At 34.4% G+C, this 18,913-nt stretch overlaps 1 long non-coding RNA gene across 3 annotated transcripts in view; it reads right to left on the bottom strand.

The window, feature by feature from the left end:
* Positions 1-18,913, bottom strand: part of LOC102120185 (uncharacterized) — a 67,510-nt gene that overhangs the window by 21,811 nt on the left and 26,786 nt on the right. For all 3 annotated transcript variants that reach the window (XR_010582634.2, XR_010582633.2, XR_012426694.1), the window contains exon 5: positions 16,352-16,459. This is a non-coding gene — a long non-coding RNA (uncharacterized lncRNA). The remainder of the gene's footprint in view (positions 1-16,351; positions 16,460-18,913) is intronic.

Here is an 18,913-nt window from a genome sequence, read left to right as displayed (position 1 = left end):
TTCTGATTGATTGGCAGTTGGTTGAAAGAGTTAAGCTTTGCCTAAATACTTCAAGTAAAGACTTGAGTTATGATAAGGGGAGGTTGTGGAGGCCAAGGTTCTCATAAGGTAGACGAAGCCTCCAGGTAGCAGCCTTTAGAGAGAATCAATGATAAATGTCTCTTTTCAGACCTTAAAGGTTAGACTCTTTTAATCTGTAGTAGATCTGGGAAAGACATATACCTACAAAGGGAAGGCCTGCTGCATTAATGGAGATTCTCTACAGATGCAAATTTTCCCCACAAGAGATGGTTTTGCAGGGCCATTTCAAAATCTGTCAAATTTATTTTGAGGTAAAATATTTTTATTTCCTTCAAGGTCTGCTATCTTGCATGTGATGCTATACCGGATTCAAGTTGGAATTTGGTAACTTATTGTCACAGAGACTATTTTGTCAGTCTTATACTCTCTATTTCAATGTTAACGCTGACCAGTTATGCCTGAACTCCAAAAAGGAGAGGATATAATGAGAAATGTCCAACCCTCCTTCCATCATGGCCAACAATCCAGGTTTTTAGGTTTCTCTGGGGTCCTCCTGGCCAAGAGGAGATTTCATTCAGTTGGCTGGGGGGCTTAGGATTTTATTTTTGGTTTACAGCATTATATACTGACATTTTATGTGTGTGTCTTTGCCCTGACATATCTGCTTCTGGGAATGTATTTAATAAAATTATCTTAAAGTGTGTAAAAATATACACAGAGGTTATGATGACAAAAACATTAAATGATCTAAATTTTCACCCATAGAACAATTTCATGTAAGTACTTTTTAGAATATAACTTTCCAATAATATTTACAAAACTGGAGTTTTGCAATGTATTTTGACCTATAATTTAGCTGCTTTTCTCTAAATGTATACTTATTAAACAAGAAAATAAATGGGTTTTACTGTGATTCTTTTGTATCAGGGAGCCACAAAATGCATCTCAACTAGAAAACATTTAATTATAGTAATAATAAAATTATTAGTTTCATGTTAAATTATCACATACACTTTGACAACCTTAAATATTAATGTAGTAAACAATGTTTTATCTACTATGGCAAAAAATTAAAGCGTTCATTTTAAGATATCTGGGTCTAATCATAAAACCCAGAGAAGTCAACTCTAAACCTGGAGAAGCCTTTAGAGTCCTGAAAACTGAAATATTTTTTAGCTAAAATAAAAGACATATTTTAAGAATGCAGAAGTCAAATTGAAAGATTCAGTGTAACGTAAAGTCTAGTATGAAGATATTTTAAAATATTTTCTGATTTTTTCTGTTTCTTGATGGTTACTGCATTCAGATGACTAGATTATAAAGACTGACTTGCCTTAGACAATAGACATTTAAAAAGGAAAAACTATCCCTTTTGTTTTTTTTGGAGGGATAGCAAGGCTGAGGGAAACACAAGGCATGATATTTATCTGATAGATACAATGCAACCTAAACTTTACAAATCTGCTCATATTTCTCTAGGTATGTGGAGCTAGAAAATCATAAGGAGAACTATAAAGACTTCAATATTGGTAGATTCCTGGGTGGGTTGAAATTTAAGCAATTCACCCAGTAGTTTAGGAGTTTTGAGAGTGTAGAGGAGACTTGAGCCCACATTATAGGTAAAAAGAATTCCAGGGAGATAAAATGTGTAAAATACACAGTGGATAGTATGTTACGTATGTTACATGCTTTAGACACTCAGTAAGTTTCCTGCAAACCAATGAGATCTTGGAGCAGCCTATTAATCCTTGGTGCTCAAATACCAACTGAAGTATTCAGAAAAACTGACATATCGATATAAGCTAAATAAGTTGAAAGAGATCTTGTTTCATACAATGAGTTAGTAACCTGCCTATAACTATAGTTGAGAACGCGGCAAAAAAAAAAATGGCCATATATGGTGTTGGCATCACATAGGCAGACAACAAACAAAACCACATCATTCAACCTTCTCTCCACACCACCAAGTGCCTCAAGGCTGAATAATATTTTAAGACAGTAATTGGACAGATGGTTCTCATTAAATTCTCTGAAAATTATTTTTTAACTTAACTGAGTAAGAAAAAAACAATGTATCCATTAGAAGATACTTCATAAGGACTAAAAGTGATAATAGTTTATAATTTGTGATGGTAATTGAGAGGTAAAGAAAATAACATTTGTAAAAGTCAATTTTTTTCCCAGAAAGCAGACGATAGATTGATAGATTGATGCATACATAGATACATGATAGATAGATACATAGATAGATAGATGATAGATAGGATGGATGGAGATAAATACATACATACACATATACATACATAAACAGATAAATGATAGATAGATAGATAGATAGATAGATAGATAGATAGATAGATAGAAAGAGATAAGAGGGAGGGAGGGAGGGAGAGAGCAAGAGAGAGACAGCGAGGAGGGAGGGAGAGAGGAAGAGAGAGAGAGTGAGAGGGAGAGATAACGAGAGAGAAAGAAGAGAGAGAGAGAGAGAGGCAGAGAGAAGGAAAACAAACCATCGTCTTTTCTTTCTGTATTAAGGATATTTTCTTGTATCCTACTGCTGACAGTTCCACTACTTTTCCCATAAGAAATTTGCTTTGATTGCTTTGTAAGGTAAATGGACTAGTTTCCCACATGCAAGATTTGCTTATTCTTCTTAACTAATTCAGAGTTAATGATCCCCCTAAATAGTTCAAACTTGTTCAGGGACCATCTGCCAAACCTAAAGAGACATTTCTTCCTGGGAATGAAAAGATGTCTGTATTTATGTTCTTGTATTTATGCCTTTGGATACATGTTGCATGGGAGGTTAGTAAGAATAAACTTTGGTCATATTTTACAGTGCAAGGGATTCAGTATTTTTCTGATGATAGTAATTATTGTCACCATTTCAGAGCACATTTTATTAGGTCCTATACTAACAATTCTACGAGAAAGTATTAGAGCTTATTTTCAAGAAGAACAAATTGTATTTAACAGAGATTACATCACTTTCTTAAGCCCACCCAGCTAATAGGTGGTGTCGATAGAATCAACGTTGAGAGGGTGCTCACAGTCACTATACAACACCATTTACGTGTACTCTCAAACTCCTGGCCTCAAGTAATTCTCCTGCCTCAGCCTCCTCAGTTGCTGGAATTAAAAGTATGAGCCACTGTGCCTTTAATACATTCAGACAATATAATATAGTTCTATATAGTACAATGGATGGTCTTCTGTGCTGAAAATAATCTGTAAGGGAGTAACAGCAGAAGAAACACTGGTTGAGACTATGACAATAATCAGAATTCAGACAACTGTTAATAGACCATTGTGGTGGTAGTGAAAAAGTAGTGAGACAGTCAGATTTTTGTGTATTTTTAAATAGAATATACTAATGAATTGGGAATGGGATGTGAGAGAAATATAGCAATGAAGGATAGTTATAATAGTCATAGCTGAATCACCTAGATAAAGTTTTTATGGACTGAGCTGGGAATACTTTGGAAGGAGCAGGTCTGGGGTCAGAAGAGAGGACAGCAAAGGGCAGGAGTTAGTCTTGGGCATGGTAAAGCTGAGATGCTTATTGTGCTCTTTGGTTTTGCTTTGACTTTGTTCAGGAAAATAAATTTGAAAAAGAAATTAAAACTCCATTGGATAAAGAAATTAGGATTCATACCAATGTTGGATGATTTGGGAATCCAGGTACATTGATCAGGGAAATCATTACCGAAGGTCAGGGAAATCATAGCTAGAGGTGAAGCAGACACCAAAGCACTGAAGCCCGTAGTTCTCAAGTGTTCTCTGGAAATTTTCAAATCTTAAGACTGACTGACAAACTTCATATTGTCTCAGTATGTAGCAATGAATCAGGTGATTCTCAAGTTCTCATGTATCGGGCTGTGACTCTCATGCCTACCCACACGTCTGGCTGCTACTTCCATTAGAGAATAATGGTGTTCCTTTCCTTTTGCTATCCAGATACTGAAACCTTCCCCCTGACAGTCCTAACAAGAACCATAGAGGGCAGTAGACACCAGGATATGCTCTTAGTTGTTCCTCACCATGCAGAAGGGACCTCCAAAGGGGGTACTGGGCATGCCAGATCGGGAAAAATATAATCCAATATAAATTCGTGATCAAAATATCTAGTAAGCAATCAGATAGAGAAGTTTGTTTCTGGGAATGAATGAGCAGTAGCATCATAGATGGTTTCCTAGGGCTGCCATAACAAAGTACTACAGACTAGATGGCTTGAAACAAACAAACAAACCAACAAACACAACTTCCTCATAGTTCTAGAAGCTAAAAGTCCACGATCATCGTCTCATCGTGGTCATGTTCCTTCTGAAAGTATGGGCAGAATCCTTCCTTGTCTCTTTGTAGCTTCTTGTGGTGGCCATCAATCCTTGCTTCTCCTTGTCTGACAGCTGCATCATTCCAATCTCTGCTTCTGTCATTGCATGCTACTCTTCCTGTGTGTCTCTCTCTTTACATGACATTTTTCTCATTTATAAGGGCATTGGTCATGTTAGATTAAGACCCGCCGTAATGGCAGCATCTTAACTCGAATTAAGTTGATTAATCAAGTTAATCAAGTCTGGAAAGGGACTGTAAAGACCCTATTTCCAAATAAAATAACATTCGCTGGCACGGTGGGTTAAGACTTCAACTCATTTGGAGAGGGAGAGAGCACACTTCAACCCATAACACTGGTCTTCAAAGTTCTGAGACTGGACAAAAAATAAATAAAAAAAAATAAGTGAATTTAGGTAAGAAAGAGGAGAGCTCCTAAAATTCCCATCTGACACATAGAAGAAGAGATCAGAAAGATTAGCCAATGAGATTAATAAAATGTGGTCATTGAGATAGAAGGGTTTATAATTTTTTTAAAAAATTGTTGCTGTAACAAATCACCACAACTTAATGGCTGAAATAATACAAATAAAAATTTGGAAAAGTCAATGAATGATAGAAAAAATGAACAACCCTTTAAACAGAGAAAATGTTTGAATGTTGGTACTTTATTTGAATAGCACATAATTGCTTCTGAGCTAGGAATAGCACTGGGTAGTCACAAGAGGATGGAAAAATCCAAACAAGAGCTAAAACAGGAACTATGCAAAAATAAATCCACAGGATAACAGAAAACCCAAAATAAGAGAGAGTAAATGGCCAAAATCTCAGTCAAGGTGACATGTCCATAACTCTTCTGGGCAAGCCCAAATAAGGAGGAAAGGGGATAGCAATGAGGGGCATCCTTGAAATCCTCCGTTGTTCCAGAATATCGAATGATTATTTCACCCTCTAATTAAAGAAACACCCATAAAATGAGAAACCCAAACTCTGTGGTGTGTGACTCGTTCTCATGAGCATGCCTGCACTTCTCTCTTCAGTGTGTACTTTTGTTTTGCAGTAACAGTCCTTGCCTTTTACTTCATTTTGACTTATCCCTGAATTCTTTCTTGCAAATATATCAAGGGTCTGGGAATCAGCTGGGGCTGAGGTCTCACCAGCATCCTGAGACCCTGCTGAGTCTCTGACAATATTTCTACAAGTACACATGTTTTCATATGGGTTGATGAACATTTAGTTTTAAAAATGTATTTATTTTTCTACAGTTGACTGTTCATCCTGGCTTTAATAAATCCAAAAGTTCTTGTCTTTTTGGAAAAAATAGAATTTTTAAAATGTACTGCTACCTCTATTAATCAGTGTTCTTCAGAGAATCAGAACCAATAGTGTGTGTGTGTGTGTGTGTGTGTGTGTGTGTGTGTGTGTGTGTGTGTAGGGTAAGAGAGAGAGAGATTTATTATAAGGAATTGGCTCAAATGATTTTGAAGGTCGAGAAGTCCCAAGATCAATAGTCAGCAGGCTAGAGACTCAGGAGAGCCAATGGTGTGGTTCAAAATCTGACATACTCAAGACCCACAAAGAGCCCATGTATCAGCTTGAATCAAAAGGTATGAAAAAGGTGGATGTTCCTGCTCAGTCAGGAGGATTTTCCTCTTATTTACAGGAGAGTCAGCTTTTTTGTTCTATTCAAGGTTTCAACTGGTTGGATGAAGGCTACCTCAGTAGTGACAGCAATCTGCTCTGCTCAGTCTGGCAATTCAAATGTTAATCTCATCCAAAACATCCTCCCAGACAAACCCGGAATAAGGTTTAACCCAGTACCTGGGCACCCTGTGACACAACCTCGTTGATACATAAAATTAACCATTGCAGTCTATACCAAAAATATTCTTTGTGAACTCAGTAAGTGCCATGCACTATTCTAGAAATTGAAAATAAATTACAGCAGAGAAAACAACCGAACAAAAAATTCTGCTTTGCTGTAGTTTACATTCTATGGAGGAAGATTGATTTTGTGTACAAAGTAGGCATGTATGTATTTATACAATAGGGTCTATTTAATATGTGTATTTTTTTAATAGATTTTAAAATATTGAAGCTAAGTCTGATATTTTTAAGGAGCTATTACAAGACCATATTTATTCCATTTTTAATAAACTTTTATTTCCATGTTTGAACATCATGGTTAAGCCAACTGAAAATTTGACCAAACAAAATTGAAACACATTTAGAACTCTTCAAATGTGCTTTTAAACATTACAAAAACATATGGGCATATTTTGTTTTGATATGCATGTTATTTAAATTATTCTGTAATTGTGATCACAAAACATAAAATTGGAGTTCCTCAATATTTATAAATACATAGTTAAGTTGCTGGTTTTGAAGTGAAAACATACATGGCTTTCATATACAAAAATAAAATACAAATTATACTGTTTAGGATTATATCAGTATGTTTTTGTTTTTCACAAATGTAATTATCATGTTTTTAAGGTATCAAATGGTTTTCCATAAACATGTACAAAGAATTTTTAAAGTATTATCTGAAAATCTATTATTTATTCATCACTTCTACTTTGGATTTTTTTGAATATCAAATGAATTTTTACATATTACTATTCCCTAACACTTTAAAGTACTGTAAAATCAAACTATTATGAGCTTCTAAACTCTATCAATGTATATATATCTGTGCATGCAGTTGTGAGCTTAGTGAGAGCTTTTCATATAATGTGTAATTGATGTTAAAAATTGCTTTCTGTCTCTGAACATACTATTAGGATGCAACACAAAAATTGTTACAAAATTTCTCTAAGGATTATTCTGCAATATTTTAGCACTATCTGAGTGATTGAATGCATTAGCAGTCTAGGAATTTCAGCTAGAATCTGCATTAATCCCTAGCAAGCCTGAGTTACACTTACAGTAGAAACCCCGAAGCAGTCTGTGCTTTTAATTACTGCTCCCTTCTTTCTAGATATATAACTCCCCTGGTGATGAGCAACTGAATAAAAATCCATCATTAAGGCACTCAAAGTTTATCATTGTTAGCAGTGACCTTTCCATGAACCTAAGTTTAAGGGCAGGTTAAAGGAAAGGCTGTGTGAGTACAACATTTAAGAAGCTAACTTTATTAGAGTAAACATTAAGATAGTTAACTTGCTTGGTGTAGTAACAATTCTTATTAGGAATCTGGTCAACACAGCAAAATAATTTGTTTTTGTTGTTCTTAAACCGAAGATCTGCAACAAGTACTTTTTATAAATCAGAGCTAATTTTATTTTAAAGACATTTTTAAAATACAGTAATGACAGACCTGAAATTTATTGTTAGAAATTAACTTTTTTAAAGGCTTCTTAAAAATTTAATATAAACACTCATATTTTCAAATTCTTTGAAAAATATTTATAAATTTAGACATTCTTGGATTTGGTTGCATGTCCTCACCTCAGTTCTTCTTGATTCATTTTATTTCCAGAATATCTTTGAAATATAACAATCCAGGAATCTCCAAGAATCCCCAAATTATGAGAGTGCAATAGATTTGATATTGCTCAATCAAGACTTAAAGACGTCTAACTTTCTAATGCATCATTTAAGTCAAATATTTTTCATTGACTTCCATTCTTCTGTACCATCAGCACTCTCATACTATTGCCCATATTGTGCACAATGATATTTCAATCTTCTTAAAAATGCCTCTAGTTCAGGAAGCCTCAACTGCTATGAACAATAAGTCTAACAATTAGTTGATATTCATCAGTTTATTTCAATGTTTGTCAAGGTTTCTGGTGCCTAAAACACACTAAAATTTTGTCAACATGTATGTAATGCCAACTGAGCTCATAATATTTAGGAGAGAAAATAAGACAAAAATGACTTCCAGTTTCTTCTCCATAAAAGTATAAAGTATATTTCTAATATTTTTCTTTTTGGGTCCCAAAACATCACTGAGACACTTTCATAATGCCATGATTTCATTTTGCTTTCCCATTTTGTTTTCACAGCTTTCTCCTTTGGTGTTCTAAACTTTCTATGTTGAATCTTGTCAAACTTCCATGACATTTTATGTGATCTTTTTTCGTAATAATCAAGATACTTCTGTTTCTAATAGAAGAGATTTATACAGCACCCCGTACACAAGTAACTCCATCTTAGAAGAAGGCTCCATCTTACATGTCAATAGGCACCATGCCAACAGAGACAAGATGCTTTACCTAATCAATAAAGACTGCATCCAACCAGATAAGGACATAACCAAGCACACTCTTCCACTATCAGCCCTCACCAGAAGATTCTGTGGCCATAAAAAGAGCAGGACTTCTTCAGCTCTAAACATACATTTTACTAGACAACGTCTTGCTGTCACTTGTGATAAGCACCTGGCAACCCCAGCCTAAGGCTCTGCTACAACATCAAAGACATTTCCTTGCAAGTCACTGATGCTCATGGTCTGTACAGGGCCAAGGTAGGACATTGTTTTTGTCCATGCTGCTTTCCATGAACTGATTCATTAACCCTTTTTCCTAACCCTTTTCTCTGTATATTAAATGTTAGTATACTTTGTTTGCTGTGGATTGTTTAATTTATAATATTTTTATATTAACTATGTATACTATTGTATATGGATTACAATATTGACTGATTTGTGGAATTGCTTGAGCCTGTGTGCTCACAGCTCCGACTATTGTGAGCAGGATGAACTAAGAAGAACTACATCCTTGCAAACCCCATGAGGCTTGCTTTTAGGATTGAAATTGCATCAATAAAAGTGTGACATTGTGGAAAGACACAAGGCTGCCTGGACCTGGTTATCTCTGACTTTGTGCTGCTCATGGTAAGAAAGTTAAATCAAACACACTTTAAGAAAACAAAAGGGAAGAGGGAATTGAATGGCTTAGGTCATTGAGCCACTGAACCACCAGAGTAGGGTTGACCATAGTGACAACTGCAGTGAGGGACTTGAACATTGTACACTATCTTTACACCTTGTTTTCACACATCTCAGATGTCAGAATCATTTTCTTAGTAGAATTTCTCCACAAGTCAGGAGATATGACTGCGTGATATACTGTAGGTTTCTTGTTTAAAGAGAACTTCGGAGGACTTACCAAAGTATAGATTAGAGAGGGGACTAATCTTAGTCTATGTCTCCCACATATTTGCTACAAATACTGAAACATACAATTTAAGTTTATATTGATAAAGAGATTATGGTACTAGCAACTAATTGTAGTAACTAAGTTTTGGCTTTATCTTGTCTTAAAAAAATCACCCTCATGAGAGTAATATATTTACTTTGCTTGCTTAAGGCCTTTATTACCTTACAGCAAAATAAAGCAAAAGTTTGACATGTACTCCTGCCTAAATTATTTGCAAAAAAATTTTAGCTTTCTTTTTTTTTTTTTTTAACACGAAGCAAACCAACATATTATGATCACACTTTTTTTCTTCAACATAACCACCAGTGTCACTTTACTTTAGATCCTTAAAGCTATCTTGTATGAGTGTGGTAAGAAGTAGGGCCAAGTGTGACTACTGACCGTAATGATGGAGTTTGATCCCCTTAGCAGATACGTCAATTTTTTATTTTTATTTTTTTAATCATGGGACCAAGAAGAGGATATATTGCTCTGACTAGATAACTTTTGTAAATGGATATCTGATTTATATGAATGTGTAAAATTACTTTTTACCTCTTACATGTCATAATTATCAGTGAAAATATAATTATATTGACAAATAAATAATTTCTATATTTTAAAAAATAATATATTTTGAATATTATATTTTTTAGACAAGCTACAAAGGCAGAGATAACATTTCAAAAAATATTACATAAATATATGTAGTTAACACTTTTCTTTTTTAAATGGATATATAATAGTTGCACATATTTTTGAGGTATGTGTAATATTTTGATATTTGTATAATATAAAATGTATAATAATCAGGCTAATTGGGACATAAAAATTAGATGAAATAAGTTACAAAATGAAAAAATGTTATACGGCCCATACATATCTTGTGTGAAAACATTGGTATGAAAAATGATTTAGAGTGCTAACATTCCTCAACAAAAGGGATTATTGGTGATATCTATTATCCTATCAAGTCCTTCAATACTTTCAATCTTTTTGTCAATGTAGTCTTTATTGTTAATATAAGTGGAGCATATTTTGTGTTCTATAGTATTTTCTGAATCAATTAAAATTCCCCTGAGTGAAGGTCATATAAGTCTCTAATATCTACAATAGTACCTAGCACAGAGTATCACAACTATATACTGAATTTGAATCTATTATTACTTTTTCTTACTATATTTTTATAGAGGGCAGAAGGATGTCTTAAAATATACTTCAAATTAACATAATTAGATAAAAGGTAATAATGATCGTTTTCACAACCACGTAATACACATCTCAGTGAGAAGTATTAAAGGTGAAATAACTTTAAATACTGTATTTTTTAAGTCCTTAGTGATCTTTAGACTGAGATAGTAACTAGAAGTCTCTACAAAGAACTATTTTTATGTTGCATTGTTCAAGGCTGAGACTCTAGGACAAGTAATGAGTCAGATGTTTTACAAAATGCTAGGCAGCACCAAAAAGATGTGTGTCTACTATAGAATGTGCAGAACATCCTTATTTATCATATATTAAAAAGTCTGCATTTCTGCCTTGTGATTTATTTATTAAGCTGTTTTTCCCATGTGAATAATGCAGCACTTGAAGGATGCATATTTCTTCAAGTTACCAGAGGAGTACTTCTCTTGATAACTGAAGTGCTCGTTGAAACATTTAGTAACATTTTACAAGTTTTGAATATCTTTCAGGAAAGTCACCTTCCCCAACTATTTTTTAAATTCACTTTATTGATATGTTTCCATTTAACTTTAGCATTCATCTAGCTTCCATGATTATTTTCTTGAAATAATATTCAAAATTTTCTCAGATCCAGAGGCAAGACTTACACCAAATAAGTTCCCTATCAGCAAGGGAGCAGCAGAGGAGATTACAGAATGGTGTAGTGTAATTTTACTCATCTTAATCATTTCATTCACCCAATGTACATATATTAACTACTCTTTATGAATGAGGACTAGATAGACCTTGGTGATAAAGAAAAATATTAAAGTGTGGTTCTGAATTGTAAGATGCATATGCTTTACTGAAATAAATAGTTAAGCAAATAGTGATGATAAAACAATGCTAGATGTACAATGGGGTTGTTGCTGATCACAGAAAGGAGAGAATATTCTGGTCAAAAGAACAATGCAACCATATTTGAAGATTAGTTTCAGTGACATACATCACCATCAAAGTAAAGGTCTGAAGCATTACTGGCCAAGGAATCATTTTAAAAGCCTGAACCACAATCAGTCTAATATAACATGTAATCAGAAAAGAATATTGACAGGACATAACCTGTTAATGAATAAGATCTCACCGAAATGGCTGCCTTCAGAAAACCACTATGAAATTTGATATGATACAAGACAGCACTGGTTAACAAAAGAATTTGTCATATTTTGGTGCAGGTACATGGTAAGAGAAGGGGATTTTTATGAAGTACGATTCAATTTTTTGTGGATTTTATCTGGAGAGTCTGCATGTTATAGTATACCAGGTGTCAGTGGAAATCCCATCATTGTTGCCTGGAAAATTAGAGAACTGAAAATGGGGAATCAGTGGTTGCTGCAAAAAGAGGAAAAACTTGTGAAAATTGAAAATTGGAGAAAAGAAAAAAAAAAGATGGCAAATTATCTCTACTATAGCTCTATCTGACCCTTGAACTATGCATGTATGGAATAGATTTAAGAAAAAAATTCAGCAAAAAATTATATATCTAAAATGAGACAGTGGATGGGGCCAATAAACAGGTTTGATTTGTGTCCAGTGAAGATAGTTGAATGCTAAACAGAAACAACTCTCAAGGGAGAAAAATGACATAATCTTCTGTCTTTCCAAGTTTCTATTCATAATTCTGAAGACTCCATCTAAAATTACTCTATATAAGAAAAACTGGGAACATGGGAAACATTCTCAAAAGGAAAAAAATGACACCAATGACAAGATAGCTTCAATATTGTAAATAGCAGACATCAATGTTAAAATAGCAGCTATAACTACCATAAAAAAAGATCACCACAATATGCTTATAATTAAGGAAAGATAGGAATTGTTCATATATCTACATATTATAAGGAGAAGCAAATGTAAAATGTAACTTAGATGTGAAAAGTACAATCTCTGAAATAGTAAACTCGCTAGATGAACATAAACCTTAATGGAGATTACAAGGGAAAGAGAAAGTGACCTTGAAGGAAGAGCAATAAGCGAAAAACAACCACCACCACCACACACACACACACACACACACACACACACACACACACAAATATAAATGGAAATGAACAGAGCCATAGAATCAGTTAGATAATATTAGAGTCTGAAATCTGTGTAATTGGAATTCAGAATGAAAGAAAAGAACTGGAGAGAAGAAAAAATATATATGAATACACATATGCACACACACATACACACACACGTACATATACCATATCATTTGAAGATGCAACTCTTGAAGTTTGCCCACACTCTCTTAGATATATTTTCAGACTCACATCATAAAATTTGCTCAATTTTGGGGTTTGTTTTCCATTTTTGGTTTAAAAAAACTGTTTCTCCCACTTTCATTGTATATGTATATATACATATATATATAATACAATGAAATGAAATGAAATCATGAAATGAAATATATGTATATACACATATATATGCATACACAAAGCAGGTTTACTACTGTTAATCAATTAAAAAAATACACCTTACAAGAGAAGCATGAGCATAAAATGTGGATCAATTTTATGATTACATGCTCCACTTGCCATTTTCTTACTTTAAATAGCCCTCTCCTTACCATTGACGCATAACTATTGAGCATAAAGCATCCACTCCCACCATCACCTTGTATTATGGTCTTAAAAGGCAACTCAGAAGCTGATGCTCTGATTAGGTAATGTCATGTGGAATAATCATTTTCAACATGATGGTATCCATTATTTATCTTTGTTTTTTAAAAACAATAGTATAATTTCCTCAAACTTAAAAAACTGTTAAAATAGTTCCACATTAATTGATCAATCTTAATTATCATTTACCACTATTGATGATACTGTTTGACAACTTGAATGAGATACTAAGTGCCATAACTAGCTCATTGCAAAAGTTCATTTCTTTCTTTTAAATACATCATTAATCAGTAAATTTACACCCAAAAGTTTTGAATCCATCTATTATCCTGACTTTAGCCAGCTTTTACAGTACGTTTGCATAGTTGGGTCTTTCTTGTTCTAGTTCTATCTTTGCTTCTAAATATACTTGCTATTTCCTTCTACAAATAAGCAGTTTTTATAAAGGTAAATTTTAAACTTATAATAAATCTTGGAGTGTTGCTAGAAAACAGAGTAATATGGAATAGATCGAATAAGAGAGAAAGAGAGTTTGTAAACAAACTGAAAAGTCTTTCCCAGAAGTAGCTCTGATGAATGAAAATCGACAGAACTTTTTAAAGCTGCAGTGGCAGAATCAATACTGAGAGTTGTCAGAAAACCATTCAGCATGGATATGTCTAGATTTGAAGGCATCAGCACAGACTACTTTATGCCTTATTAGGGGAATTTAAAATGAATTCAATGATTCTAGTTTTGGAAGGATAAATAGCTCTTTCTGTAATCCACGTGTCTGGCAAATTTATAGACTTAGGATGCTAAAGGAAGGAATATAAGATGAAACACTCACTACAGATATTAGACAGAAAAGAAAACACATCAAGAATTGAGTTGTATTTTGGACTGATAGATTATCTCTCTATGGGAATCACACTAGTGAGTGAGAGGAAGTTGTTGTAAAAGATTCTTAAAACTGTTGACAATTTGGGAAACCTAGAATATAAATTACATTATTAAAATGAAGGAATCTACAAGAAAGTACCCAAAGGAGTATATTATCACAATCAATGAAATTATATAAATTAAAATATAAATCAGGATTCCAACTTTTGCCTAAGAAGTAGTGTAGTGTAATGATTAATATTCATTGTCAACTTGATTGGACTGAGGAATGCAAAGTATGGTTATGTCTGTGAGGGTGTTGCCAAAGGAGATTAACATTTGAATCAGTGGACTGGGAAAGGCAAAACCACCATCAGTCTCGGTGAGCGCCATCTAATCAGCTGCCAGCGTGGCTAGAATAAAACAAGCAGAAAGAAGTTGGAAGGATTTAACTTGCTGAGTCTTCTGGCTTCCATCTTTCTCCCATACTGTATGCTCCCTGCCCTCAAACATTAGACTCTGAGTTTTTCAGCTTTTGGATTCTTGGACTTACACCAGTAGTTTGCCAGAGGTTCTTGGGCCTTCGGCCAGAGACTGAGGGCTGCACTGTCGGCTTCCCTACTTTTGAGGTTTTGGAACTCAAAGTAATCCACCACTGGTTTCTTTGCTACTCGATTTGTAGATGGACTATCAGGGGAGATTATCTTGTTATCATGTATGTCAATTCTCCTTAATAAACTCCCTTTTATATATACATATATCCTATTAGTTCTGTCCCTCTAGAGAGCCCTGAGTAATGCAAGTATAAAGCTGGAAGGGGTATTATTTCTACAGAAATAACATCAAAGGTACGATGATCTAAAAAAAAAAATTAAAAATAAATAAATAAATAAATAGTAATAGATGCATGTAAGGAGAAATAGACTGGCTCACTGATGGCAGAGGGTAAGGAAAATAATACTGTCATTAAAGTGTTATCTAAATGCCAGGGTTTCAGCACAGAAAGCCAGTCACTGAAATGTTGTTTCTCTCAGCACAGAAAGCCAATCACTAAAATGATGAGTATTAATAGGGAAGCAAGCAAATCAGGTTCTGCACCCAAGGAAATGGGTGTTAAGTCCATTTCACTGATGAACGAAAATTATGGCTTTATTTAGCAAAGAAGAAATGTAACTATGCATGAAAAAAACAGGAACTCAGGTGGGGTAAGGAAGCAATCATGGATGCGGGGCCCAGCATATTATTGCCTAGATGCATGTTTCAGTTCTTTGATACTTTTTAATAGTCCTGAGGGTCCATTTCTCAGGAAAGAACCCAGATAAAACTGGCATAAGTTTCAAGATTTAAGACCAGAAGAGTCAATTTCTATGTTTATCAAAATAAAAGCAAAGAGTCTATGGGACATTTGGGTTGGTTTCAGCCCCTTTTTTCTATTTATCCATTCTTCAATCATGGTGAATCTGTTGTCAATTTTTCTGTCTTCTTCATGCTGAGGAGGGGAGTCATGGGAAGCTCCATAGCATGGGTGACTAGTTTTCTTCTGAAACACAATCTTTCTCTCTCCAGTCCCCCACTTCCACCAAAGGCAGATCATGCAGGATCAACCTACCTGCAAAGTAAGCTGCAGTCCCATATACTTGGCCTAATTACCCACACAAAATGCAGCAAGACTAATTGTCCACATAGGTTCTCCTAAATTGGCCTTGCTAGACCTCTCACAAAACCATTTCAGTTAAAGCCCTGAGCAAATAACCAGTACCTCCACTTGTGTCCTGTTAGAAAATAGATTCTTATTGAACTTATTCAAAGAAGTTGTATGAATTCAAAATATTCATAAATACAAATAATTTACAAATTCTGGAGAAATTAGGCAGATGGAGAAATGTGCCTCAAATTATGTTTATCATAGTATACTCAATTGTTAAAGGTTATAAATAGCTCAAAAGGAAAAAGTTATATCTCCTTGGACTTCAGGAAACCTAATATCCAAAATAGTTATTCTGAGGTAAAAAAGTCTGGCTTTAGAACTTGAAATTTTGCTCTTGGGAAGATTGACGAATATAAAAGTATTAAGACACTTGAAATCACAAAATAGGATCACAGGTCACAATAAAATAGTCATTCATTTAGCCAAAATGATAAAATTGAAATGTTTACCTTTTGATAGAGAGGAGACTCAGGTTCCCAAACAATAAGACTTAATAAAGACAGTATGAGGCCAAATGAATCTGTCTCTCCCTCCTCCACTTTTTCCCTGCAGTTCACCTAAAAGGTAAGCAAAAATATTTTCTCTCTTAATAATATTACACAACATCATGTTCAAAAGTGAAAATTAAAATGTTACCTTTGTATGATATATTATTAATGTGAAAGTTATTTTAATAAATTTTATAAGCATGTCTATTTAATTAAAATCAGTTTGATCATAAGGTAAGATATCCGTAAACTTTTTATAAGCTTTTACAATTCTTCATTAAAGAGTAGATCAATACTCCAAGAAAACCCTATCATTATGACACATGAGCCCAGATTCAGGCCTCGCATCAGTGTGCTTTTGATATTAATGTTTAATTCATAGAAAAATTCTGAACTAATCTTAGCCCTCAATCGGTTCTTACAATCTCACATGCCCACCTTTTCTACAATAGTCCTTGGGCCTCAACTGAATAGTTTTAATTTCTGACCCTGTGTCTCAAGAAAACTGTTCATTTTGATTGTCATGTTTTCCCAGGTCTGAAGACAAGGATTCGACTACTGTCAATGCTCAAGATATAGCAGTGACTTTTTCAGACCCAGAAGTCAAAGCCCTGTAACTTAATAGCACAAGGATTAGTTCATAGGATATTTATACTACAGAAAATCCTATCATTCTGTCGATTATATTACAAATTAAAACACTATGATTTAGTGTCCTGTGGTGACTGCCTGCAGCACTTCATTGTATTAAAGTGGTTAGATTACTCCTTGCATATGTCTAACTGCTAGCATTTTAGTGACAGAACTGTAACCAAAAGCATCAAAAATTGACAGGTTCTTTGCCCATCTTATCAAAGTAATGATAGAGGTAAGAGGCAGAGAAATTCTAGGCAGACAAGGTTGGGTCCCCAGTGAAACCCTACCTTCAATCCATGCCTGAAACTGAAACATCAAAGTGAGAAATGCTATTCCTGTTTGCCCACTATATCCCTAAATAGTGTACTTTTACCAATTGAATGTTGCCTTTTCCAAAACTACCTACAGCCCACCCACCCCCAACCTGTGCCTCTGAAGACCCCAGACTCATTTGGTAGAGGGGAAGATGGCCAGACTTCAGTGAAATGGCTGGGCTTCAGGGAAGAGATGGCTGGGCTATGGAAGAGACAACCTGACTATGCGGGAAAATGACCAGCCCATCCAATATCCTCTGCAGCTTGCCTCTCCATGGAGAGCCATTTTCATTGCTTAATAAAATTCTCTGCCCTTCAATTGTCTGTGCAACCTCATTCTTCATGGACACCAGACAAGAGCTCAGGAACTCCTGTGTCTGGCTATCCAGAAAGGCCAACACACCAGCCCTTTGTCCTTGCTGGTGGAGGGTGGCCACCCCATGCAATGAGGCAAGTGGCCTACTGACTTTCTAACACACTGCTGTCCATGGATGGTAGAACTAAGAGAGCACTGTAACGCAAAGAGACAAATTGGTTGGGCGTGGTGGCTCATGCCTGTAATCCCATCACTTTGGAAGGTGGAGGCAGGTGAATCATGAGGTCAGGAGATCGAGACCATCCTGGGCAACATGACGAAACCCTGTCTCTACTAAAAACACAAAAATTAGCTGGGCATGGTGACGCATGCCACTCTAAATCTAGCTGCATGTTTAATTATATTAAAAAAGAATGCCAAACTGCCAATGTATTTATTTATTTATTATATTTCTTATTTTACCTTCATCAAGACAAAGAGCCTTAACTATAAGCAATATTAATCAACCAAATTTATCCAATTTTCTATCAGGCTTTAAATAATATCTTATTACTTAAACTTTTTCCACTTTCTATTTTCTTTGTATGTGCATGAATACAGACACATGGAGAAACAGGGTAAAAACTGCATATGACTTACACAGACCATCTATGATATGCTTGAATTTTCTGTTTTGTCCTAAATTTTCTTTCTTTTCTTTTTATTTTTTTCTTTCTTTCTTTCTTTCTTTTTTTTTTTTTAATAAACAACCAGTCATCCAGTCATTTTAGTTTAGGAGAATAATTCACCACACATGATCTTTTCCCATGCAAAACTATAAGTTTTTCTTTATAACCTTCCTTACCAAAAACACATCTTCATATCCATAACTATGTTTACATCTCTCTTCAATATTTACTGGTTCCTTGCTACCCTGTTTTGTAAATAACCTTTTCTAATACATAATTTGAATTAACTTTTGATAACTTACAAATTAGTAAAATGATTCTTTTTCTCTATAAAAACACATCTTTGGCATATTTTATATACATAATTATATATTAACCAGAATATATAATTCTTATCCTTAGTAACCTCAAATTTTAGTGAAAACCTAGGAATTAAGAAATCCTGAACTGACTATTCAATATTAGCATTTTATTGATGGGAACCATTCCACAATTTTTAGAAACATATTTCCCAATATCATAAACTTCTCTTAATTGTAAATGTCCCAGATATCCAGTGAGCATCTATCATAAAATCCAAAACAGGCCA

Source organism: Macaca fascicularis, chromosome 17 (genome assembly GCF_037993035.2).
Source record: "Macaca fascicularis isolate 582-1 chromosome 17, T2T-MFA8v1.1".
NCBI lineage: Eukaryota > Metazoa > Chordata > Mammalia > Primates > Cercopithecidae > Macaca > Macaca fascicularis.
This window is presented reverse-complemented; position numbering and strand designations above follow the sequence as displayed.